The 26,676-nt window shown below is 37.1% G+C and overlaps 1 protein-coding gene across 8 annotated transcripts in view; it reads right to left on the reverse strand.

Moving 5' to 3' along the window:
* Positions 1–26,676, reverse strand: part of LINGO2 (leucine rich repeat and Ig domain containing 2) — a 1,403,193-nt gene that overhangs the window by 331,467 nt on the left and 1,045,050 nt on the right. Inside the window, exons 4-5 of one of the 8 annotated variants that reach the window (XR_007923818.2) lie at positions 19,181–19,320; positions 7,114–14,126 (exon numbers count right to left, since the gene is read on the reverse strand). The exons of 6 other annotated variants lie outside the window; for them this stretch is intronic. The gene's annotated coding sequence lies outside the window, so the exon portion shown is untranslated. Of the gene's footprint in view, positions 1–7,113; positions 19,321–26,676 lie in introns of those variants that run through there. One more of the 8 variants, XR_007923816.2, reaches the window with a different exon arrangement.

A 26,676-nucleotide genomic window follows, 5' to 3' on the forward strand; every position in this document is an offset into this window, starting at 1 on the left:
TTGCATTTTCTTCTGAAGCCTGGAAGCGCAGGCATGCATGATTTTGACTTTTCAAACAATCCAGTGAATATTTCATAAGTTATGCAACTTAAGTTTTAAGGATAGAAAATCACAGGAGAATTGTTCCCATGTCATCTTTATTTATCTTTTGGTTGGATATGTATGGGTTTTGTTTTTATCTCATAATTTAAAAATTTTAGCCTCTCCAGAATTAATCTGTATGCATGTACAACTGAGAACACTCTCTGACAAGAAACATCTTTAATCAAGCACTTTTCTATAAAGGTACAGCTCACCTGTCTGTCAGTTAAAATGTAGGCAATTTCTCTTTTGTCATCCCCACAGAGGTTCATCAACTTGAGAGTTAAGATAAAGTAAGAATTACCTGAGGTTAACTGATTAAAAATATATGGTTGTGGCAGGATATATACATTCAGGTAGCTGCCGTGGAAAACCCAATTATTTTATTATTTTCTGTGAAGTATTTGGAAGAAGGACATGGAAATAGTCTCCTTAATCTCCCGAGAAAGTTTGCAGCTTTATTTCTTCCAGCCCTATGGCAGAAGTAATGTTGATTTTACTTGTTAATCCTCTGGGATCTGGGTTGGTGAGCCATACAAGGTCTACTAGGGAAAGAGAAGGCTATTTAGGGAGGAGAAAGAGAAAGAGGCAAGGAGAGGGGGAAGGAGGGAAGGAGTAGGCGAGAGGGAAAATGAGTTTGAGTCCTTGAAGGAAACAAAGAGGAAAGGCTTTTATTCAGAGTGAAAGGCCAGCAGCAGAGGTAGATCGGACAGAACGGTCCTGACAATCCAAGGGAAAGACCATCTAAAAACTCAGAAAAGAACCCTGAAAGAGCAATTATCTGAAGGTCTGGAAGCCAAAAAAATCTGAGCCATTCTGTACCAGTCTCCAACCTTGAGTAGATATAGATCCTCCCTTCCCTAATTCCAAACAAAGCCTTCACCAGATGAGCTTCCTACCTGCAACTGCCACCAACATCTCATCTACTGATCCCCAAGCCAAAGTGATGACTGTCTTCCACGGGAAGTCAGCAGCAGTGTGCCCTGTGGCAATTCTAATTTCAGGAGCCCTAGACACTCGTAAGGGCAAGATTGGACAGCGGTAAGATGAAAACCTGAAAAAACTTCAGATTCTATAAACTCAGAGATTATACAGCAATAACCTAAACAAGTAATGAAACTGTGAATTGTTGTAAAGAGTGAGCGTATACCTAATAATGTATACAAAGGTTACATATATGTTTACATTTCAGAGTGAACAAAACTTTTAGATAACTGAAGTGCCTAGTAAATCTCAGACTTCATCTTTAAAAGCTTCCCTGCACCTAAGCTAAAGCTTTTCTATGTCCCATATTAGTTCAAAACCTATCCTCATCTCTGTGAGAATAGTGACTATGGCTTTGAACTTTTAATTCTAACTGCAGAAATTTCTTAGCCTTAGCCTCTGTAACTTAGATCCACTTTAAGAAGTGTATTAGTCAAGTTGAATATAAAAATTTAGTCTTCTGAGACAGACTCTTTGAAGGCTGACATTCTTTGGTGTCATCAGTTTGTCCTCTCATATCAGAGAGTGGAGTCCCAGAAAGACATGCAAGTTTAGCTGTTGTTGGTAGAAATACACATACAAACACATTTATACTACAGTGTCATCTATCTAGTCAGCTCTACATCTATAATCTCTGGTACAGAGAGATTTATTTCTTGAGTTTCTCACCTCTAATGAATCCTCTGAAAATAATTCCATACCTTAGGGTAGATTTTCTTTAAGTCTCACTTTTCACCTTCTTGGCAATGTGGTTGATGGCTAGGGTTTTCTAAAATGACTGCAGTGGTATAAGAATAATTTCCACATAGAATGTAGTCTGAGAAGAATTTACTAACTATATGGTTGTGGCAGGATATATACATTCAGATATCAGAATATAGATATCAAAAGAATTTACTAACTACTTACTAAAATATATGGTTGTGTCTCTGGTAGCATCAAACATTGTGTGGTATCATCAGAAATCTTAGTATGGTGTTCAAGGATTTAATGAAAAGAACCAATAGAATGGACTATTTATCATTGGACACTTTTTAATACTTCATTAACTGAACAGTTCTAAAACTGTATGAGAGTCTTTAAAAAAGTATAACAATTTCATATAACTAGATCCTTAAATGAAAATGAGAATTATACTCAATCACAAAGGTGATCATAATAAGAGGAGTCCTTTATTTTATGCAAAAGGTAGATATGAAGAATTAAACAAAATGAACCCCTTAGTTCATCCAACTGAATTCTGAAATCTTCAGGCAAAGATAAATTCCATCCTATTTTTTCCCCAGCCATGCTTAAATCTTTCCAGATACAGTAACATCACAATTTAATAAGAAAGCTCATGACATTTCCATGTATTCACAGCAGAATCTGTACCAGTAACCATCTACCCCTGGATTGAGAACGAACATTTCTTTTCCTTTGTTGTATATCTGTGTTCACAAAATCTCACTATAGTGAATTCTAAAAACCAAACCAATCAACAAAAAAAAAAAGTCCAATACATAGTCTTTTCCAGGTTACCAATAAAATACCTTTAGATGTCAAATTTTTAAATCTTTTGTTCCTTATCAGGTGACAAATACTCCTGGAGCTACATTTACATTTCTGTAATTTTTTGAGAAAAAAAATCTAGCTTAAATTAGATGACAGCATATTGCTCAATTACAGAACTAAGCAACTGCCCTGTGATGATAATTATAAACTGCAATATAGAAAATTAGTATTTGCTAAGAAATGGAGAAGTTCATATGTTATGTTGTCATAACAGTGGATTTTATTATTAGATGATTTTGTAGTTTAATGGGCAAACTTTGGACTTGGTGTTAAGAGGTCATAAATTAATTTTCTGATTTGGCAACCATCTAGCTGGTGACTAAGGTACTTAATTACTTCCTCTCTCATCTGCCAAAAATATGAACACTCTCAGATTTCCAAAGGACAATTCAGTTACATATCAAGTAAGTTAATTTATGTTAATATACCAAGAAAGAACTAGAACACAGGATAACCACTTACACATGATCTAAGATGTGCTCTTCCTTTTAGGGTTATGTAATCTTCCTGTGCCTAGATTTGCTTTTCTTTTTTTCTTAATATGGATGCAGCAGTAACTAGGATAATGGTTATAAGTCACTTGGCAAAAGTTCTTGACATCTAACAGTATTTAGTGAAGTATTACTTCTATGGTTATTATTTATTACTTAAAATGATCTCTGATGAAAGAAATATTTCTAATGTTTAAGATTAATTCTCGCCGGTGCCGTGGCTCAATAGGCTAATCCTCCACCTAGTGGCGCCGGTACACCGGGTTCTAGTCCCGGTCGGGGCGCCGGATTCTGTCCCAGTTGCCCCTCTTCCAGGCCAGCTCTCTGCTGTGGCCCGGGAGTGCAGTGGAGGATGGCCCAAGTTCTTGGGCCCTGCACCTGCATGGGAGACCAGGAGAAGCACCTGGCTCCTGGCTTCGGATCAGCACTATGTGCTGGCCGCAGCGCTCCGGCCACAGCAGCCATTGGAGGGTGAACCAATGGCAAAAGGAAGACCTTTCTCTCTGTCTCTCTCTCTCTCACTGTCCACTCTGCCTGTCAAAAAAAAAAATGATTAATTTTCAAGATATGCCATGGGATCTGAATACTGTACTACTGTGAAAACAAGAAAATACTAAAATAATTATCCATGAATCACCCTTGGAATAAAATATAGAAATGGTCCATTTGTGTATATAAAGTTTATATATACATAAAAGTCACTTAAAATTGATTTTGAACAGCATGAATTTTCTATAATGTTGTATTTTCTGTATGCCCTCTTAGTAACAGAACTGCCAAATAACATCAATTATTTGTAGTGGGACACACATGATTTGTATTTTGGCTAGGCAGTTATTTAATTAAACATTATTCCAGGTGTTGCTGTAAAGGACGTTTATACATGTCGTTAACATCTATAGTCAGTTGACTTTAAAACTACCATAGATAACGGGAGTGGACATCATTCAACCCCTAAAGGGTCTTAATAGAAAAAAAAAAAAAAAAAAAAAAAAAAAACAGGTTTTCCAGAGAAGAAGAAATTCTGCTTCAAGACCACAGCATCCAGTCCTGTTAGGTTCCCAGTCTTCTGACCTGTTCTTCAGATTACAGACTCAAAATTACAGTATCAACTCATGGCAAAGATTTCAACTGCCCCTACAGGCTTTGAAATAATAGCCCCCACAATTGCAAAAGCCAATTTCTGAAAACAAATCTCTTCATGTGCTTTGAAAAGTTCATGGAAAACTGAATTAAGAGATCAACTTACTTTGGTGCAAAAAATTCTGAAGACCCCCATCCCCCAAAAATGTCATAGAAATGCATATTAGGATAAACCCACACATGGGTTATTAGAAACATTTGTATGAAAATAAACTAATCTTTAATTTTGTCTTCAAATACTCTCATGAATGAGATGTATAATATATCTCATTGATTTTGTTTCTCTTGAGAACTCTGATGGATGCAATACATTTTAAAGATACTTTTGTGAGGATAAAAAGCACCAATAAACCTAACTGTTCCAGGATTCATTTCCATACACTATCTGAAAATGGTTTCTACTGTTACTCAAAGATCTGATGCAGTAAATACATGATCCTGTACTTTATCTTCTACCTGTATTTCAAATAATATGATGAGGCAATAGACAAAATTCAATCTGAACTGTAGAATAGATTAGACATATTTTACAAAATGGACTGCATTTATGTAAGGTAAAATTCTTGCTCCTAGGAAAACAACCTGAAATATTAAAGAGTAGTAAACTATAATATATGCAACCTATTTTAAATAATTCCAGGAAAATACATATTGCATTGAGAAATATAACATAAAGGGGCAAAATCTTAACAACTCATGATTTGAGATAAAGGGATTACAAGAGTTCTTTGTAGTATTCTTGAAACTTTTCTGTATGTTTATTTATCTTTCTAGGAATACAAAGCTTTTTAAAAAAAAAAGGCAAAAGAGAAAAGCAAATAAAATGGTACAAATGGGCCTAAACCAAACTCTAACACCTCTTTCAAAGCTCTTGCTGACGCTTGACCAAAAAGGAAACCTGTTGAAATGAAACGGACACTATGAGAAAAAGTGACTTGATCAGCCCTTGTCCTGATTGTCGATGAACAACTTAATACTTTATCCCTTTTAGTATTTTTTGATCTACTTAATACTATTGGTTGAACTCTGTAATTAACACACAATTATTCTTAGGTGTTTAAATTTAACTGAAAAGTGATCTCTGTTAAATATAAGAGTGGGAATAATAGAAGGAGGAGATGTACAGTTTGGCAAATGCTCAATTGGACTTCCCCAAACGGTAGAGTTAGAAACGTGCCAGGGGATTCCAATTCAATCCCATCAAGGTGGCATGTACCAATGCCATCTCACTAGTCCAAGTGATCAATTTCTGCTCACAATTGATCATAATGATAGGACTAAGAACCAAAGGGATCACATAAACAAGACTAGTGTCTGCTAATACTAACTGATAGAATTAAAAAGGAGAGAACAATCCAACATGGGAAGTGGGATACCAGCCGACTCATAGAATGGCAGAAGTCCTAAACAGCACTCTGACCTCAGAATCAGCCCTTAAGGCATTTTGATCTGGCTGAAGAGCCCATGAGAGTATTTTAGGCATGGAAAACCAAGACACTATGGGGAAAAAAAAAAAAAAAAAACCACCTAAATGAAAGATCTTTACGAGATCCCAGTGGAAAGAAGAGGCCATCAAAGAAGGAGGTACCTTTCTCTGAAGGGAGGAGAGAACTTCCACTTTGACTATGACCTTGTCTAAATAAGATCAGAGTTGGTGAACTCAAAAGGCTTCCATAGCCTTGGCAACTCATGACAAGAGCCTCGGGTGGTTACTGACACCATAAACAAGAGTGTCAATTGTTAAGTCAACAACAGGTACACTGTTGAGCCCTTACTCCCCATGTAGGATCTCTGTCCTTAATGTGTTGTACAATGTGAATTAATGCTATAACTAGTACTCAAACAGTACTTTACACTTGGTGTTTCTGTGTGGGTGCAAACTGTTGAAATCTTTACTTAATATATACTAAATTGATCTTCTGTATATAAAGAGAATTGAAAATGAATCTTGATGTAAATGGAATGGGAAAAGGAGTTTACAAGGGAGGGTTGCAGGTGGGAGGGAAGATATGGGGGGGAAGCCACTGTAATTCAAAAGCTGTACTTAGGAAATTTGTATTTATTAAATTAAAATTAAAAAAATGGAATTAAAAGGGAGAGAATGATCCTGTGGGGGAAACAGGACACACAGCAGACTCATAGAATGGCAGCACTCCTGCCTCAGAATCAACCCTTGGGACATTCAGATCTGGCTAAAAGGTCCATGAGAGTCTCACAGGCATGGAAAGCCATGACATGGTGGCAAAAAAAATCTAAATGAAAGATCCTGGTGACCAAGACCCCAGAAGAAGGAACAGGCCATCAAGGAGAGAGGCGCCTTTCTCTGAAGGGAGGAAGGAACCTCCACTGTGATACGGCCTTGACTAAACAAGTTCAGAGTCGGTGAACTCAAGGGGCTTCCATAGCCTAGACAGCTCATAGCAAGAGTCTCGGGTGATTGCTGACATCATAAATAAGAGTGCCAATTGTTAAATCAACAACAGGAGTCACTGGGTACATGCTCCTCACGTAGGATCTCTGTCCTTAATGTGTTTTACTATGAAACTTAAAAACAACACTACTAGTCGAATAATACCCTATACCTTGTACAGTTGTGTGAGTACAGCCTGTTGAAATCCTTGCTTAGTATATACTAAGTTGATCTTCAGTATATGAAGGTAATTGAAAATGAAACGTGATGAAGGGCGGGATGGGAGAGGGAGTGGGAGAGGGGAGGGCCATGGGAGGGAGGGAGGTTGTTGGGGTGGGGGAGAGCCACAACAATACCAAAGTTGCACTTTGTAAATTCACATTTATTAAATAAAAAAAAACTATATAACAAACAAACAACAAAAAAAGAACTTAATACTTTACCCTTTTAGTATTTTTTATATTCTACTGAAAACTATTGGTTGAACTCTGTAATTAATACACAATTACTCTTAGGTGTTTAATTAATGCTATAACTAGTACTGAAACAGTATTTTACACTTTGTGTTTCTGTGTGGGTGCAAACTGTTGAAATCTTTACTTAATGTATGCTAAACTGATCTTCTGTATATAAAGAGAATTGAAAATGAATCTTGATGTGAATGGAAGGGGAGAGGGAGTAGGAGAGGGGAGTGTTGTGGGTGGGAGGGAAGTTATGGGGGGGAGCCATTGTAATCCATTAACTGTACTTTGGAAATTTATGTTCATTAAATAAAATAAAATAAAAAAAATGGATATAAGGACACTTAAAGGAAATTTACTTTTTCTTGAAAATATCCACCCTTTATGCATCATTTCAAGATGCTTCCTAACTTCTGGCTGTTAGAGCTTCTTCTTGAATGAAACGTGATAAGATAACCTAAAAGACCCCGTGTGATGAAATACCTCAGAGGGTCATTTACCCTGGGGTACTATAAGGAGGTTATCATCTACCTGCAGCACATAACTAGAGCAATGAAATATTTTGCCAAGAGTGAATTTTATCCAGAAGATTATTCTAAAATGTCTATAATTCCCAAACAAGCTTTCTTGCCATTTTTTTCTGATGCAACTTTTTCTACTGGAAGCAGGCCACTTGGACCCTGCTTTCTGTTTCCAGGGTGAACCTGATGTCTTCTAGATTTCAGTCTCAAATGAAAACATATATCAAACTCATATTATTATAAAACAGCCAGGGATCCACCTCCCCTCTTATGTATTTTAATGTTCTTTTCTTTGGATGTGCACTTCATGGGTCATCTCTTCACTTTTCTTCAGAAATCTTGATGTCTTCCTTGACATCTGGATATCCTAACACAGAGTTCATCCAGAAACTCCAAAGCCAATTTGCGATGTATTCTGGCTTTGTGGCTCTTCAGAAACGACAGGGACTTAGTTAAGAACATTTGTTCCTGGCAGCAAATCTTCTCCAGGTCAGCCGTTGATAGTCCCTTGTGCCTGAGTAAGCTATGACAATTAGTTATGCTTATCTCAAAGAAGCATGGACATCATTAATCCATAGCACAGGATGATCATTTACAACTGAAAGTAACATACTAACTGTCACCTTCTGTAGACCTCTCTTGGGCAAACATATCACCAAATAGAGAAGAGAAATTAAAGTACTGTGTCATTTGCAGTTGCAGAGTGGAGGCAGGAACTAAAGGAAGGATTCTTCTTCTAGATTTTCAAATGGGGTGAAAAGTCCTGTTTGTGTAGGGTGGGCAAGACAACATTGGCTTCATAACTAGGCCTCTTCTGCTATGGCAAGGCAGTTCTGAGGTGTCTTGCTTTCTCTTTCAGAGTTTATACCACATAAGTTTTTCTGTTTTTTATTTTTGTTTTTGTTGTTGTTCAAATGTTTAAATCTATTAGAATGCCACTCTTTTTCTGCCGTTTACCTTTGAAATATTTATCATTCTTCATTTAATCAATCTTACACATTAATCTTTTGTCATCTTATAACTTTGCTTATATAAAAAAAACTTTAATCAGAAACATTCACGGGACTGGTGCCATGGCTCACTTGGTTAATCCTCTGCCTGCGGCGCCGGCATCCCATATGGGTGCAGGGTTCTAGTCATGGTTGTTCCTCTTCCAGTCCAGCTCTCTGCTGTGGCCCCGGGAGGGCAATGGAGGATGGCCCAAGTGCTTGGGCCCCTACACCTGCATGGGAGACCAGGAGGAAGCACCTGGCTCCTGGTTTCGGATTGGCACAGTTCTGGTCGTTGCAGCCATTTGGGCGGTGAACCAATGGAAGGAAGACCTTTTTCTCTCTCTCTCACTGTCTATAACTCCAAAAAAAAAGAAACCTTCACATATAGAATGAATTTCAACCTTTTCTTCAAAGTTTTTTTTAATCTAATTTTAAAGGAATAGTTACAGAGAGAAAAAGAACCAGGAACTCCATCTGTGTCTCTCAAATAGGCAGTAGAACCCAAGTACTTGGACCATCGCTTGATGCCTCCAAGGTAAATTAGCAGGAAAGTGGATTAGATGTGGGGGAGCCAGGACTCAAATGAGGTACTCAGATAGGGGATGTGGGCATCACATATGGCAGCTTAACCTGTTGTGCCACAGTGCCTGTCCTGATCAAACCCTTTTATGTAGCATTGAGGTTTTCTAGAATTTGTTATAACTACTTTTCTAAGATCTTTCCTTCTGCCATTTTATACTGACTCCTTATTCTACTTCTAGTGTGTTGTCCACCAAACAGCACCTTGTGGTTTTCCACCTCAGTGCCTTTGCTGATGTCAATCTGCAATGTCACCTTAACCTCCTCCTGACAAAACACCACGAAGTCTTTAGGCCAAGATTCAGCCTGTTCTTCTCTTTTGAACATTTCATGAACACTCCAGACAGAAGGTCTCCTCCTACTCAGTCCCTAGTTCCCAAAGGTAATATGACCTGTCCTCCCATAGTGGGATCCTGGAGGGCCTAGTTTCCTTCCCAGGTATGGAATCGTGGAAGTTCAATTCCCTGATCCTCCACTGCCTGTCTCATGACTTATTCTTTCTTATTAATCTATGAGACTCAATTTTTCATCTACAAAATGGGCATTTAAAAAGGTATGCACTTTGGCCAGTGCTGCAGCTCACTAGGCTAATCCTCCGCCTAGCGGCGCCGGCACACCAGGTTCTAATCCCGGTCAGGGCGCTGGATTCTGTCCCGGTTGCTCCTCTTCCTGTCCAGCTCTCTGCTGTGGCCTGAGAAGGCAGTGGAGGATGGCCCAAGTGCTTGGGCCCTGCACCCGCATGGGAGACCAGGAGAAGCACCTGGCTCCTGGCTTCGGATCAGCATGGTGCGCCGGCCACAGCGGCTGGCTGCAGCGGCCACTGGGGGGTGAACCAACGGAAAAGGAAGACCTTTCTCTCTGTCTCTCTCTCACTGTCCACTCTGCCTGTCAAAAAAAATTAAATTAAATTTAAAAAAGGTATGCACTTTATATATTAGGAAATACATGAATTAATATTATATATAAAAAGGTGTTTAGATCAATGCCTTATGACATAGTATGTCCTGTGTGTTTGTCAATATTGGTGTTATTTGTGCAGATACACAAACACACATAAGTAGTCTTTTGCATAAAATGCTCTAGAATATAGGTTAAACAAATATCAGGTAGATCCAGGAAGCTTTTAAAGATGATGTCTAGTTAATCATTTATTTGACTACAAATAAATAGAGTGTTAAATATGACCACAAAAAGACCACCATCTGAGATGTTACCTGAAGTAAGAACAGGAAAATATTACTATAGATACTGAATGTCATACAGGAGAACTTGATAACATATAAGCTTAAAACAGTGTGTGTATGACTCTGCAAAGGAGAAAAAAACATCACTTTCCAGGTTTACAACTTATTGCATTTGTGGAGTTGAATGATCTGATAAGAAAGTCTATGTGTGGGATACCAAGGGCTCTACATTTATTAATGACCTTGTCAATGAGTCAATATGAATATAACGTGATTCTCCAAAGTTCATATAACCATGGTTTATTTCTTCCAGGATTTTTTTCTGATTTGTAAAATGACGTATATCAACTTAAAATAAGGGTATGGAATTAAATTGTATTATTATGTTTTTAATCAAATTCCTTTACCAAGTGAATTAAAAGTATGTGTAGTCAGGACTACGAAACCACTGAGCACTCATTTTTCTGCCTCTTAAAGTAGTGCTGGGGCCAGCGTCCTGGTGTAGTGGGTAAAATCACCGCCTGAAGTGCAGCATCTCATATGGGTACCGGTTCGTGTTCCGGCTGCTCCACTTCTCTTCCAGCTCTCTGCTATGGCCTGGGAAAGCAGTAGAAGATGGCCCAAGTCCTGGGGCCCCTGCACCTGCATGGGAGACCCAGAGGAAGCTCCTGACTCTTGGCTTTGGATTGGTGCAGCTCCGGCCATTGTGGCCATTTGGGGAGTGAACCAGCAGATGGAAGACCTCTCTCTCTGTCTCTCTCTCTGCTTCTCTGTAACTCTGCCTTTCAAATAAATAAATAAGTATTTTTTTAAAAAAAAGTAGTACTGTAATACACCACAGACAATATAATTACTTGATAGGCATTTGAAATATTTGGGAAGAAATTAGCATAGATTAATTCATTCTTTGGTTATGCATAATTTATAAAAAGGGACATGTTTTGAATCAACTGTTTGGAGTAGGATCACTGTGTAATTTTCCCCTGCTTGCCTTTATGATCTCATCTGCTAGTTACTATACTTAAGTTCTTATACTTCCCAGAATGCAGCCTACTCTTCCTGTTCTCTCTATCTGTATACATGTAGAACCTCTTTTACCCTCTTGTCATGAAAAACCCTTACACATCCTTCAAATTCCAGTTCAGAGTCCCAATTTCCACTTTGCAGATATTTCTGGGCAGGGTCAAGCCTGAGCAGCTCTTGTGTTTCCACAGCGCATTGAACATTTACTCCTGTTACAATCATTAATTCACACATATGATTCTTGATTTAACAGGAAGCACCAGAGGATTGAGACACATTTCAATTCATTTTTAGATCCACTGCATCCAGTGTACAACAGGTTTTTAACAACACAATTTTAATGAAAAGCTGGATAAACTTCTATCATATTCCCCTATGGAACACTACGCTTTCTATGTATGTTGACTTTCTACAAATTCAACACCTCTCGCCTTTAGTTTAAAAATCTCCTTTAATTTTCCTTTAAATGTCATGTATATAATAGATGTCCACTTCCTCCGAGAACACTTTCTTCCTTCATTGTAAACTTTCCCCCAAATTGTTGGGAGATTTTACTGGCAAAAAGTAGCAACTATCAAACTTAAATTTACAATCACAAGTTTGACAGAAAGGTAAGCTTTCTGAACTTAACAACTGGGTTTTTAATAAAAAATTTCTACCCCAAATGTTTATCTGCTGAGCAAAAAGGATTCTCACATCCACTGTAGCCCACTATGTGAGATTATTTTCTTGCCCTCAATTTCATCAAAGGAGCCATTCATCCACTCACCAATCCATGCATTCATGTAGCCAACAGCTGCTATTTAAGCACTTATGATCTACCAGGCACTGAACTCAGGAGATCCAACAATGCAAGAGAGGACTGGCTCTCACAAAGCACAGGGTCCACAAAAAATGGGCAGGCCCATGACAATAGCCACAACAAAGGATAACACAATGACTTACAGGCTACTAGACAAATCTGCCAAGCCACTGGATGAAATCAAAGCAGGAAAAGAGGGACTGTCTCATAGTTTGTAAAGGAAGGTTTCAAAACACTTCAAATGCCATACCTCTGAGGATCTGACGATACCCTTGTATCACCCCAGAGCATCCTTTCCATACACTTCAGCAAAGTGACAGCAAGAACGCCGTACCTCTCCGCGGGATCTCTCAGTTATGTTCAACAATCATCTGGAAGCACTTTATTGGAAAACCTGAAAGCCCTTTACCCTTCAGCCAGCCTATGGGGTGATGAAAACATGGGAGCTGAGCCTATCAGGGCTTGTATCAAGCAGATGAAAAAGTTGTAGCCTGTGAGTCATGGCTCTTCTCCTGGGCTTCCAGATCTGTGGGAGGAGAGGCCTTTGGCTGGCAGCATAGCAATCCAGCACCCATGATGATCACTTGGGGAAAGAGGCACCAGAACCGCCAGGAGAGCTACACACTCCTCCCACTCCCTGAAGTGTGCACATCCCAGTGCCACCACCAAGCCATGTCTCAAAATACCGTGAGAGCCAAAACCCACATTTTCAAAAAAAAAGGGAGGGGGACAAATAAATTAAGCTCCTGCCACCCACTTCCCTTATGTGCAGTTAAGGAAAATCAAGTGAAATAAACAAGCAAATTAGCAGCTGGTACATGAGCTTCAGATCACGAATATGTGTTGAAAACTGTGCCAACCACTTTCTGAATTGAACTTATTCTTGCTGGGAAAATAATTAGTAGTCATACTACTAATATTAAAGTATAATATTTATTGAAAGCTCACTGTGTAGCAGATACCACGCTTACAATGTACAGACATATCCTACTTGAGTGTTACAAGTCTCATGAGGTGCTTTTATAGCCAGACTTTACAGATGAGGAGGTTGAGACTGAGAAAGGCAAAATAATTTTCAAGACTGTCATATGTAGCTGAGCAGAGTCTATGCCTATCAGTTCTTAAGCCTAATGCTCTTAAACAGTGTATTTTCCAAAAACAAAAAGTGTATTTTCCAAAAACAAAAAGATAAATATTAATTTAAGATGTTATTAATTTCTATATTCTAATTAATATTCATGTCTAACAGGGCCACTCTTATCTATCATAAGGTTATCAAGCAACCATAAATCACTGCAATATTATTCTTGCCATTCAAGATCATGGTATTCTTAATCTAGAGTTATTCCCCTCTTGCTCTGAGTTTGTGGGAAAAACATGATTAAAAATAATTAATAAAGCACAGAAGAAAACAAAATATTTTACTTGCTTCTAGTTTCTTTAGGTAATGTTTCAAATTACTCCCTTTATATACATGCATTTATACATGCATTTTCTAACTAAAAATTTTTTTTAAAATATTTAGCGTAGTTTAGAAAGACTTTCTCATATTTATAGAGGGATAAATACTTTTGCCAAATAAAGCAGCTGAATAAATAAATCAGAAGTGGGAAATAAGGCATTTCTTATTTAACAATTATTTCTCTTCCTGAGAAACAGCACAGAATTTATTAATTGCATGTGATAGATAAATATTTAAAATATTAAATGAGATACCTGGAAGAGAGGTGATTTAAGTAGCTTCCACCATTTTAAAAATTTGAATCAGTAGTTTTAGTAAGAATCAGACTTTTAAGGCGGTCACTCTGTTTTGGTTTAGTCAATAGACCAGGGAAAAGTCTTCATACAGTGTTTAGGAGAACAAAGTGAGACGTGCCTGACGACCTGGTTATGTAGGGGAGCTGGAGAAGAGAGACAACTTTTCAGAAAATCCCAAAATCCTTTCAGTGCAACCAGAGAGTTTTAGAAAGCAGAGTAGCCCTATCTGAAGTCAACTAAATTAGAATCTGCATTGTGAAATAATTCCCAAGAGATTTTTAAGCTTAATTATATTTGAGAACCACCACTTCCTAAACCCCCACCAGAGTCTGTCATAGACACCTGCCAAACCCAGCAGGGGTTGAGGCCAGCTCAAAAACAGTTGCAATCAAATATGGACTTTTCTGCATCTGTATTTTTCCTTCTCTCCCTACACCACATACTCACCTTCTTCACTGCTTCAGTTCTAGTAGAGGCTGCCTTCATCTTTTACCTGGGCTATTTCAGTAACCTTCTAACTTTTCTCTCTGTCTCCCCTGCTGACCTCAAGATGTCTATACTCCACATAGCAGGCAGAGGAATCTTGTCAATGGATAGAAGAGACCACACACGACTCCCCTATGCTAAAAACGCTTCAGGGTCATTTCATTGCATTTAGAGTATAATCCAATACCCAACCAGGACATATGCCCTCTCTCGAGTATTTTCTTCTCCTTTCTTTCTTGCACCTCAACATACTGAGTTTATTCTCACTAAATCTCCCGTATCTTCACATGTATTTCTCTTTCTCAAAAGCCAGGTTTTAAACATGAATGCTATCTCTGTAGAGAGGTCTGATGACTCTCCTCCATATTTTCCTGAATTTACTTTGTTCACTCATTAACAAATCACCAAATATACTTTTATACTTTCTGTAAAAGAATTAAAACTTCCTTTGACGATTGCTTCCCTTCCTTTCTTCTCGTCTGAATGCTTGTGTCCCTGAACCTTGACTAGCCAACATACACCATAGAGTGTATATATAAAAAAAGCTTTCAAAAATTTTTCTGGCAGCTGTTTGGGTAGTATCACACCAATGATCCTGAGCAAGAGGACCAACAGAAGTAAGACCAGCTACTCGAAGAGCAAGTTTTATAGCAGCTGATGATGAAAAACACTGCTCTTTTCTTTTCAACCTATATAACCCCAACCCTACTTGGACTTGGAGAGTTGCCCAGTCTTCTTCAGGCAATCCCAATGTGCATTAGGTGAGTAAAGCTTTAACCAAAGTCACTTAAATCACTTCCTTTTGACATTATTGTCTTCCTCTCTTCATTAGAATGCAAACACCTTCCTCTTGGTCTCCCATGTGGGTGCAGGGCCCAAGTACTTGAGCCATCCTCCACTGCACTCCCGGGCCACAGCAGAAAGCTGGACTGGAAGAGGAGCAACTGGGACAGAACCAGCGTCCCAACCAGGACTAGAATCCAGAGTGCTGGCGCCGCAGGAGGAGGATTAGCCTAGTGAGCCATGGCATCTGCCGAACTGATGTTTTTTTTAAAAAAAGAAACCTCTTATGCCTAACATTGAGTAAAACTTGTTCTTGCCTATCATGGAGGTAACCACATCTTCCCTTGCCCCTTGGCTTTGTTCTTTGGAAGACATTATGTATGCCATATGGACTAGTAATCTCATTCTTGAATGCAGTACCAATGAATAAGGCTCTTCACTATTCTATTTGCCTTGGTTTTATGATCTTACTAACCATTAAATCCTGCCAATGGAAAAAGCATAGTGATCTGCTTGTATAGACAAACAGAATAGGGCTAAAATTACTGACATTTGAAAAATAAACTCACAAAGACTGAAAATTTTCATTTAGAAAAATAGATGATTCCTTAGTTTCTGTAATCAGACTCCTAGTAGTGGACACTATTCCCAAAGCTGTGAAATATCACAAAGCTTAGGAGAGCTCTGTTGCAAGTCATGGAAAGGCTATCTAAGAAAATTCCAAGCTACAGATCAGGGAAAAATAACTCAGCTTGAATTCTGATATATAAATTGTGCTCAGTTTGCTTTGCTACTTAATATTTCATTTAATTAGCTTCTCTCACAGGTTAAGACTACTATGACTTTGAACACTCAAGGGTTCCATCAAGTTCAAGTAAGGCAGGAAATACAAACACCAAAACTAGGACTTAATTCCTTTGCAGTAGCTATACCTACATGAGTGGTTCCTGGCATCCCAAGTTAGAGACTAAACCTAAAGGAAATACTATGATCATCTGACATAATATCAGCATTCAGACTCATAAAAGCTGGATACCAAGGTTAGGACTAGTTTCGTGAGTAAATGCACCAGATACAGCTACTAATCACCTACCTACAGAACAACGGTCAAAAGAGGATACATACTTTCCTCCAGAAACAAAGTTTCTTTCAATAGCAAAGAGACTGAGCAGGGGCCATACCTGAGTTAGGGAACATAGATAAGAGGCCATTGCATCAGCCTTAGAGCAGAGATGATGGGAAGAATTAGATATATTTGAGAGCTGAAATTGAGTTATGATTAGTATTTACCATAGACAATGGCATGAATGAACATATATATATATATATTTAACATTTTTATTTATTATTTTTATGAGAGAGAGAGAGAGAGAGAGAGAGAAAAACCATCCACTGGTTCACTCTCCAAATGCCTGCAATGGCAAGAGCTAGGCCAGGGCTAGACTAGGACTAATGCCAATATCTTGGAATACAATCCAGATTTCAAACAGAAATTACAGTAACTCAGTAACTTGAAAAATCACCATTGCCTCATTGCATCTAAGGATCTGTACTATGGGAAGCTGGAGTCAGGAACCAGAGCTGGGAATTGAACCCAGGCACTCAGATATGGGATTCAGGGGCAGCATTATGTTGGAGCAGGTAAAGTGATGCAAGCACCTGTTCATGTCTTGGCTGTTCCACTTCCAATCCAGCTCTCTGCTACTGAGCTGGGAAAAGCAGCAGAAGATGGCCCAAATGGTCGGACACCTGCCACCCATTTGGGAGACATAGATAAAATTCCTGGCTTCTGTGTTCTCCAGCTCCGACCATTGTGGCCATCTAGGGAGAGAACCAATGAATGGAAGATCTTTGTCACACCCTCTCTCTGTAACACTTTCACATATATAACTAAATAAACATGACATTCTCCTTTATTGTAAATGTGATAAATAAAATCCACTTCCTTTTAAAAAAAAGTAAATAAATCTTAAAACAAAAAATATTATCCTGATGGACAAAGTACATAAAATTAGTTATAATCACAGATATCCAAAAAAAGGTTTTTTTGAGACAAATTAATTGTCAACTATTGTCTCCTCTGTTTCACAATTGTACCTTATATAAACCTCTCTTGTATTATTCTAAGACACATTTCTAAGAGTTTTAAAAGTAACCCAGGTTGGGGGCTAGTGCTTTGACGTAGTAGGCTAAGCCTCTGCTTATGGTGCCATCATCCAATATGGGCAGTTTATGTCCCGGCTGCTCCTCTTCTGATCCAGCTCTCTGCTAATGCAGAAGAAGATGGCCCAAGTTATCAGGCCCCTGTACCCACATGGGAGACCCAGAGGAGGCTCCTGGCTCCTAGCATTGGATTGGCCCAGCTCCAGCCATTGTGGTCACTGGGGAGCAAACCAACAGATGGATAGACCTCTCTCTCTCTCTCTCTCTCTCTCTGTAACTCTGCCATTCAAATAAATGAATAAAATCTTTTTTTAAAAAAGTAACTAAGGTTCACTTATCTATTTTTTTCTGAAAATTTGAAGATGCAAGACTAACATCTGGGTTAAACTTCCATCAAGATATAGGTGATAGTACATGCTATTTTTTTCCTGTGTTCATAAATAAGTTGAAAATTTCCCCAAATTCAAATTAGGACAAATTTTGATCATGCATAATGTTGGATTTTGGTTTCATTTACCACTTAAAATTGGATGTATTTACCAAATATTTCAACCTTCCAAGACACACACATTTTTAGAGAATGAAATTTTTTTGTAGGCTATTCTTGCTAAGTCAAACTGATTGAGGAGGAATAAACATAGTTGAATCAGTTCTACAAAAAGCTCCAAGAAACAGCAGGCAGTGATTTGCTCTTTTGAAGATTCCTTCCTTTTCTAACATGCAGCATGGAAGGGTGATTGTTCCAGATAACTTCAAGATCAAGTATTTCAGTTACTATTGGTGACTTTTTAGCAGGATTCATCATGAAAGTGCCTAATGCCCTTGTCAATTCTCAAGTGTATTCAAAACAACTTTAACAGAGTCCCTGAAACTAATTACGTTAGGTGCTCACAAGTATTTAGAGTAGATAGAAGATTCCTGTTCATTCAGCAATAGAGTCAGCCTCTATTGATTTCCTGTCAGTGTGAATATCTTCATCTCTAGGCTCTAAGTCATGTCTCTTTCTAGTCCAAAATGCTGGTCTCGTGTACTCTGAAGTCCATTTTCTAAGTATAAAAAGTCAGAACTAATCACTCTGGCTTTGTGGTAGCCTTCTTTAATCCCATCCTCACCTGTCTACAACTCAAACATTTCTTTGATCAGCCTCATCCTCCATATAGAATGTATTTCCTTTCCCCTTTCTTATATATTTTTTAACTCTTATATTGCCCTCTAGCCCAGCTAGGTAATAGAATGTGTCCTCTGCTGAAGTACCAGGTACATTATTATAGCATTTACACACCAAGACAAGCCACCCAAGTAGATGCTATATTGAAACATTTATCATGAAACATTGAAATAAAAGAAGTTGTAAATATCAAGACCAGTGTCTTTAAGAAACATCTGGAAATGTTTGTCATTAAAGAAACTAATTTCAAGAATTGAGAGATTTGTTATTAACTACTAAAAAAATTGATATCTAATATGAAATCACCATTCTTTCACTCAAGGAACAAAAAACAGGATGAGGAAAATTGAAGTCTGGTCTAATCTCATTGAGATCATACAGCTGAGTAGAGCAAAATGCAGAAAAAGGTACATCTTGCTGTAGTCATCTGTGAATCCAAATGCATCTGTTCTGGAATCTCGGCTTTTTTCTTAATATGTCACTTTGGGCATGTTATTTAAACTCTGAGCCTCAATTTTGATTTATACCAAATTAACATAATAATACTTAATTCCTAGAGCATCTAACGATTAAAAATAAAGTGTGTGAAGTACGTACTCCATGAGAATCAGTCAAGGGTATTATCCTGGATAAGGAGCCTTATATTTTGGATTTTTTGAAGTGATGAAGCCAATTATTGGTTCCTTTAATTTTGGCTTGGACTTACACTTCTATTTCAGTCATTCTCCATCTTCCCACTAAGGTACAGAGAGCTAGAGTCAGTCACAACATCATGGTCATGGTCTCCCAAACAAACCATAAATATTTTCTCTTTGTCTTTTCACAGCTTTATCTTTCAGTACCACCTTTTCCCATTATCAGAGTAAATTTTGAGGGGATATTAAAGGCAGTGATAAGTAGAATGTCAGTTATTTGAAGATGTAGTAAAAAAGTAAAAATGGATATTTGAATATGACCTAAAAGAAGTATGCAGAACATTTTCATTGATTAATTCAGCTAACATTTTGGGGGAGTGACTAAATGTTTGAGTCTGTATTAGACATGGAACTACAGTGTAAATACGATATACCAGTGTCTACAAGGATTTCTATCAAAATGCTAAAATATGTTCAAAAGTATACTTTATTGTTTTCAGGATTATAACACATATAAACTTGTTGGTAATGTGGAACACATCCATACAAAGAAAAATCCAAGTATGCCAGTAAGTCGGGAAATCTTACAAAAACAGGGAACTACTGACGAGATCATTAGGTAACCTGAAGGTCATCTTTATGTGATTTCCTTTATGTACAACTACTTTCAAGCTTGTTCCAATTAAACTAACACCCCTTTGCTCTTCAGTGCAGGGCATTCAGGGTGAAGATAAAGCACCTGGGAGCTGATTAGCTATCAGGATGACCTGAACAGTAGTTAATGTCCTCGGGACAGGTCCTGTGTATTTACCAGTAAATGTGCATGGTGCTACTATCAATTTGTGTGATGGTGCTTTAGATACTTATAAAGGAACTGATTTGTTCTCTCTGCATAAGGAAAGCAGAGTAAATGCAATGTGCCAGGTCAATGCCCAGTTTTCTGCAGTGATTTTTCTATCAGAGGATTGCAAAATTTATGCTTCCTTGTGAGCTGTTCAGCCAGTGACTGATTCTTCTTGGATGACCAGACCTTGAATTGACTCAAATTAGAATAGTAAAACACACTGACTATTTTTGGATGTAACAACCCTGACACATATTTCCTGTTTCATATTATCAACAGTAACAGAAATGATATGTATTATAATTATTTACAAAAGTTCTTTTTAAGAATTTCACTCAAACACAAACATCTGACCTGAACTGCAAATCCTGAAAAAAAAGTGGTTGCTTCATTCCTTTTAAACATGGGGGGGTAACTTGGGAATACTGGTAAAGAAGTTACTTCTAATGTTTTAATGTAAAATAAATAGACAAATTTGAATTTACAGTACAATTAATTTCTACATAAAGAGGATCTATATATTTTCTTAATCATTAAATATTCAATTAACTATGAATTAAACACTTCCACCATAATAGATGTCATATCAATAATCATAATTCATTAATATGAACTCTCTTATTAATAAATATATAATAAAAAGGACAGTTAGATACCAGGTATTTTTACTCATTTAATTATTAATATTTACCATTTGTGAGGTACAATACTAGGAATAAAGAATGTCTACAGTAGGAAAAAAACAGTACCTGACTTTAGAGTGTTTACAATGTGGGGGGAATAGAAATGGAGTAGTTCACACAGGAAAAATGACATCACAATATGCTGTAACCAATGGAATCACTCTCCTAAGGTCATGTGCAAGACATTTGCATTGCTGTCCATAAAATCTGGCTACTATGTGATTCTAATTTGTGGTAGACTTTTTCTACACTAAAATTGCAATGCCTTCTTTGTGTGTTCAAGCTTCAATTACTGGGTTTTTGCATTTGGAAATATTTGCTTGAGCCTGTAACTGCTTCCAAACACAAAACAAGATTCAAGTTGTATAGACAACCAAATCTGTGGTCAATCTTTATAGTATGAACATTTGGGAGAATCTCAATGTCCAGTCATGAAGTTCAATTTAAATCATATCCTTGATTAAATCTGACAAGGTATGCCAGGCACAGACTCACTTTTGTGGAATTTCATTAGGCTTCACCATCAGAAAGATATTTAATACAGTTACCTTCTGATTAATTAGAACCACAGTTTGAAACTGTTATTGCCAACATACAAATCTTTGGGTATCAAATACATCATGTGGAGTAGAATGAATTATGCAGCAAATCTCAGAAGGGTGACTGTAACTCCTGGGTGATGGATGGGCAGAATTTAGGACAAATGAGATCAAACTGTAATTTACTATCTCTTTCAGGACTATTTTATTGGAAGTCTCCAAATCATGTATTTCAGAAGCTTCTGGCTTGCTTAAGAATTCTATCTGATAAAAGATCAGATGGAAAAAACATTATCCTTTTTTGCTAGTGAAGCAAGTTTTCATTCTACTACAAGCTCACACCAGGAAAAAAAATGATTTTTCGAACAAAAAGTATGATACATTAGCTTATACACTATACTTTAATAACTGTGCTCTCCTGGCTTACATCAGAACATATTTAATAATCAAATTTACATGAACTATTCTTGAAGATGTTCAGACATAGAGAAGGAGGCTTTATATTAGATATAGATTTGAAAAGTAGACACTGATTCAGAATGACATGATTTTTGTGCTTTATGACCATGTAAAAGTTATATGCATTCAGTAGAAACTATACTTTAAATTTTTATTTTTGATGTTTTCCAGGGTCAGTGATATGCAGTATTCATGCTTTCACAATGCTGGGTGGCATCAGTGAGCTGCAACTCCCAGTCAGTCACAAAATAACAGGGGTAAACAATCATATACTACAATATACTGTGTTGTTATGCTGTGATGTAGGGCGGGTTGGTTGTATTATATGTACTTTTGCTTTATGATATTTTCAACTTATGATAGGTTTATTGAGCCATAACTCCAACATAAATAGAGGAGTGTCTGTACTAGAAGTTTGGATTCTCAGCTAGCACATTTCTGGATGCCTCTACTAGGACTTTAGATTCGCTAAGAGTGAACTTCAGAAAATTATGTTCAATTTTTCTACCTTTAGTTCTTGTTCAAACATAACTTTTATGTATATATAATTTTCAATATTTATAACCTATCACCCAAAAGAATGTACTCACCTATTCCTTAATTATTACACATGGATGGCTTCTGGTATTATATGTCATCCTATTTATTTATCGTCTTACTTGTCTTGCAGAAATAGGAATACCACATAGTAGAGAATAAGAATGTAAAATCTAGGATGTTAAGAAGTCTTTACTTTGCTGACAGGTATATCTAATATTGGGAAGGGTTAGTTTTTAATTTTCTTTAGGAACGTTTATTTCAGAGATCTAGACAAAGATGGTACATATGTGATAGTGATTACTTAATCTGATTACAATATACTAGAGAAAATTTACTACTTTTTACAGCCTAGCAAAGTTTCAGCAACACAGATCATGAAAAGGAATTAAATATCTTAATACTTTTCTATCAGAATTAGTTTGCAACCTACTTTATATTGCTCATATAAATACTATTATTTTTATGAAATCACATTTTGAGTCATATTTTAATACCATCTGCAATAATTTTAGTACTGCAGAGATAGTTGCTTTCAATCCTTATAATTTACATCATACTTGCCAGTATACAACATTTTTTACTAAACTTTCTAGAACCTGCTGTTCTTTTCTCCCACCCCACAAAGGGAAGATGACTAGGGCTTGATTTCAAATCATCAAAATTGACAAAGAAATGTCTGACTTAGTCTTGCTGTAATTGAGATCAAAGGCATATGTTCATTTGTATGTGCCAGCTCTTTGAGATACAAGTGTTCTGGGAAAATAAAGATGAATAGGAAATGGTCCCTGCCTAAAAGGACTCACTTTTTAGTGAGAGAAAGAGAAGTGGTGTGAGTGTGTTCAAGGGAATAAGACACTGTGCAATAGCAGTGAGGCAAAAGGTAAGGCACACACACAGATGGTGCAAGTCTTGCCAGATAAAAGAAACTTGGTCATGAAGAACTTCCTATAATACATTAAGACATAAATGATGTTTCCTTATGGAGATGAGAATGACATGCTGAGTTTTGCTTTGTGTTTGTGTGTGTGTGTATGTGTATGAATGATATTATTTTACATAATAGAATTACATTCAATATAACAGGATGTTTCCACATGATAAGAACTCATTCAGTGCATTAATAATCATCATATCAAATTATGAGTAGACTAGAATTCACTATAAACCTTGGCTCTATGGTCTTTTCTTTGCTTCTGTATAGTCTTATTTTATTACTAATACATAAAAAGTATACATATTTATGGAGTACCATGTGATGGTTTGATACATGTATACATTGTATAATGCTCATTTGGAATAAACATCTACCTCTTCAAATATTTATTGTTTGTTTATGATAAAAACATTGAAATCTTTTCTTCTAACTTTCTGAAGAGAAATATATGGTATATTATAAATATATATAGTCAACCTACTGTGCAACAGAACATAACTTCTTTCTCCTGTGTTAACTATAATTTAGTAATGATTAATTAACCTTTCCGTACTCTACTGAGATTTGTTTTTGATGAGATTTTGAATGGATAGAAGAAATAAGTCAAGGAGACTTACTAAAAGATTGTTGTAGGAGAACATTTTTAAAGAGATTATTTCAGGAGGAAATTTCAGTTGAGGATATTGAGGCCAAATTGCAGGTATGGCACTGGAGCTGAAAACTTTTCATACAGACTTAAAAATACACATAAAAAGCAGAAAGCAGGTAGTGATGGGGAGGTATGGGAGGTCAAATAGAGAGAGAAAGTTCCCAGGTAGAGGAATTTTGGATGGTGACAGGGTAAGTTGGTAAAGGTAGATGATATTTCACTTTCATCCAGATTAATTTTAATGTATTTATCAAACAGCATTATAAATATCAACAAAGAAAGTTAGCACCTTTTCGGTTTCATGTTAATGATAGTGAATACGAATGCTACTATTCATTTTCTTTTTTTTTTAACTTTTATTTAATGAATATAAATTTCCAAAGTACAGCTTATGGATTACAATGGCTCCCCCCCCCCCGCCAACTTCCCTCCCACCTGCAACCCTCCCCTTTCTGTCTCCTTCCCCCTTCCATTCACATCAAGATTCATTTTCAATTCTCTTTATATACAGAAGATCAGTTTAGCATACATTAAGTAAAGAATTCAGACACATAGAGTTCTTACACAAGCTTGCTTCTGGTTATTTTCCCATGTGTCTCTGTCCTTGCTCTTGCAAATGATCTATATAGTTAAATGGATCAATCTATTCTCTCCTGAGCAAGTCATATGTTTTTCTCCTGAGCCTCAGGTTTAATTCATATGCTTTGGGCAAAACATCTCATCCTATCTTTTCTACTCTTCTGATTTCTTAACCTTTCTCTGAAGCCTACCTGTGGATTCACATTCTTTATGAAGGCTCCATGAGTCCTCCAGCCTACCATGACATCTTCCATGAATCTGTTGTTCTTATCATGTGCTGAAACACCTAAATGACATATACAGTGCTGTCATTCTTTTCCTTTTTATAATGTTACATATTTGCTCTGCTTGTCATTGGCATCATGAACTGCTTGAGGGTAAAATTAATATTTTATAAGTTATCTGTAATTATCTGGATGACAGAGCAGACAGAAGTTGAAACTCTTTTCCGTAGCCCAATATAAGTGCAAAAAAAGGCTCTCAGTAAAACCTCTCAATGATGGTATGCAATCGAGATGATTAGAAAGAAACTTTTCTAGCAAAAGGAGCACCTCTGTAGAAGCTGCCTTAAAATAACAGGATCTCCCTGACGAGAGGCAGGGAGAAGTGTCCAGAATCTGCTTGAATGAAACAGAGAATTGTAACTTCAGTGATCATATTCATATATCTAAAGAATGAATCTACATAAAAGGCCTGTACTGACCCTAATATTCAATTTAAAGTGTTTATCATTATTATGTTATTGTTATCATCATGTTAGATTCATAGTATTCAATATATTCATTATTCCTCTCACATTTCTGCAGAGGAGATTTTATAGAGACTATTATCTGCAGCAGTGCCTTAATTTCATGCTAAATCTTATCCTCAGAATGAATAAATCCTCTCTTTTAAATGTTCCATTTGCTCAGTCAGGGATTTCTCAGCACTCAGTCCAAAACCTTTCACACTCATTGTATTAAACAACCTGTGGCATTACTTCTCCGCTTTCTGTTCGACCCCATAGCCTATTACTTCAATACTACTTCCACAACCATAGTGCATCCCTCAGTACGCTTCCTTCCCACCTCTCACTGGAGTAGCGGTCCTCGTTTACTGCAGTCCTAGTTTATTGCAGATGCTCTATGTCCAGTCCTAGACGGTTATTTTCAACACGTGGGAATCCTTTCATTCAGCTCTGGCTGAAGCACTTTTCACCTCCCCTTGCAGTTTTCTATTTTAAATTTTCTTCCCTCACATCTCAGCCGATAATCTAGAGTCTGCCTTCACTGAAACACTAAAACCACCGAAAACCAACAGTCTACAAAGCACTGGACAGAAACTTGGAATTAGCTTCAATTTACCTTCATTCTTCTCATATGGTTTTAGATAGACTTTTGTAAGATTAATCATGACAGTTACTTTCATAAGTATTATTTGACCATGTTAAATGTAGTTTTAATTCCGACTTTTCATTTAAAAATTAATCACAATGTTTCTTCTAAAATATATGTAATAAGAAGGTTAAAGGCATAATTATAGATATTATTGGATTAATGTCAGGAACTTCCAAAGAGAGTCTTTTTGAATATATATTAGAGTAGTCTTTCCAAAGTACAGAACCATGTCAGCAAATCAGGGTGATTTGTTTATTACTCTAAGCTATATATTAATATTTTATTAACTGGATTTAAGCATATTATTTTTACTGATTCTAAAAATTGTAATTTGGAAAGAAAAACCATTTTGGCAATCTTTGGTTGTAAAGTAAATGCTTTTACCTCTTTATCAATGCAAGTGATAATATGATTATAATACAAACAGTAATAGATTATTGAACACAGCATTATTTCAAACTCACAACACTATTCCTGATTTATAGAAATGCCATTGCCCAAAGAATATTGTTGAGAGAAATAGAACAACAAGATTTCCCCCAAGAGTCTGAAGAAGAGAAGTATTTGCAAAAGTGAATAATAATAACTACAAAGTAATACCACAAGTAATACTCCTTTTGCCGTGGGTTCACCCTCCAATGGCCACAAACGGCTGGTGCGCTGCGGCCGGCACATCATGCTGATCCGAAGGCAGGAGCCAGGTGCTTCTCCTGGTCTCCCATGGGGTACAGGGCCCTAACACTTGGGCCATCCTAAACTGCACTCCCAGGCCACAGCAGAGAGCTGGCCTGGAAGAGGGGCAACCGGGAAAGAATCTGGCACCCCGACTGGGACTAGAACCCGGTGTGCCAGCAC

The sequence above is a fragment of the Oryctolagus cuniculus genome, chromosome 1 (assembly GCF_964237555.1).
Source record: "Oryctolagus cuniculus chromosome 1, mOryCun1.1, whole genome shotgun sequence".
NCBI classification, from domain to species: domain Eukaryota; kingdom Metazoa; phylum Chordata; class Mammalia; order Lagomorpha; family Leporidae; genus Oryctolagus; species Oryctolagus cuniculus.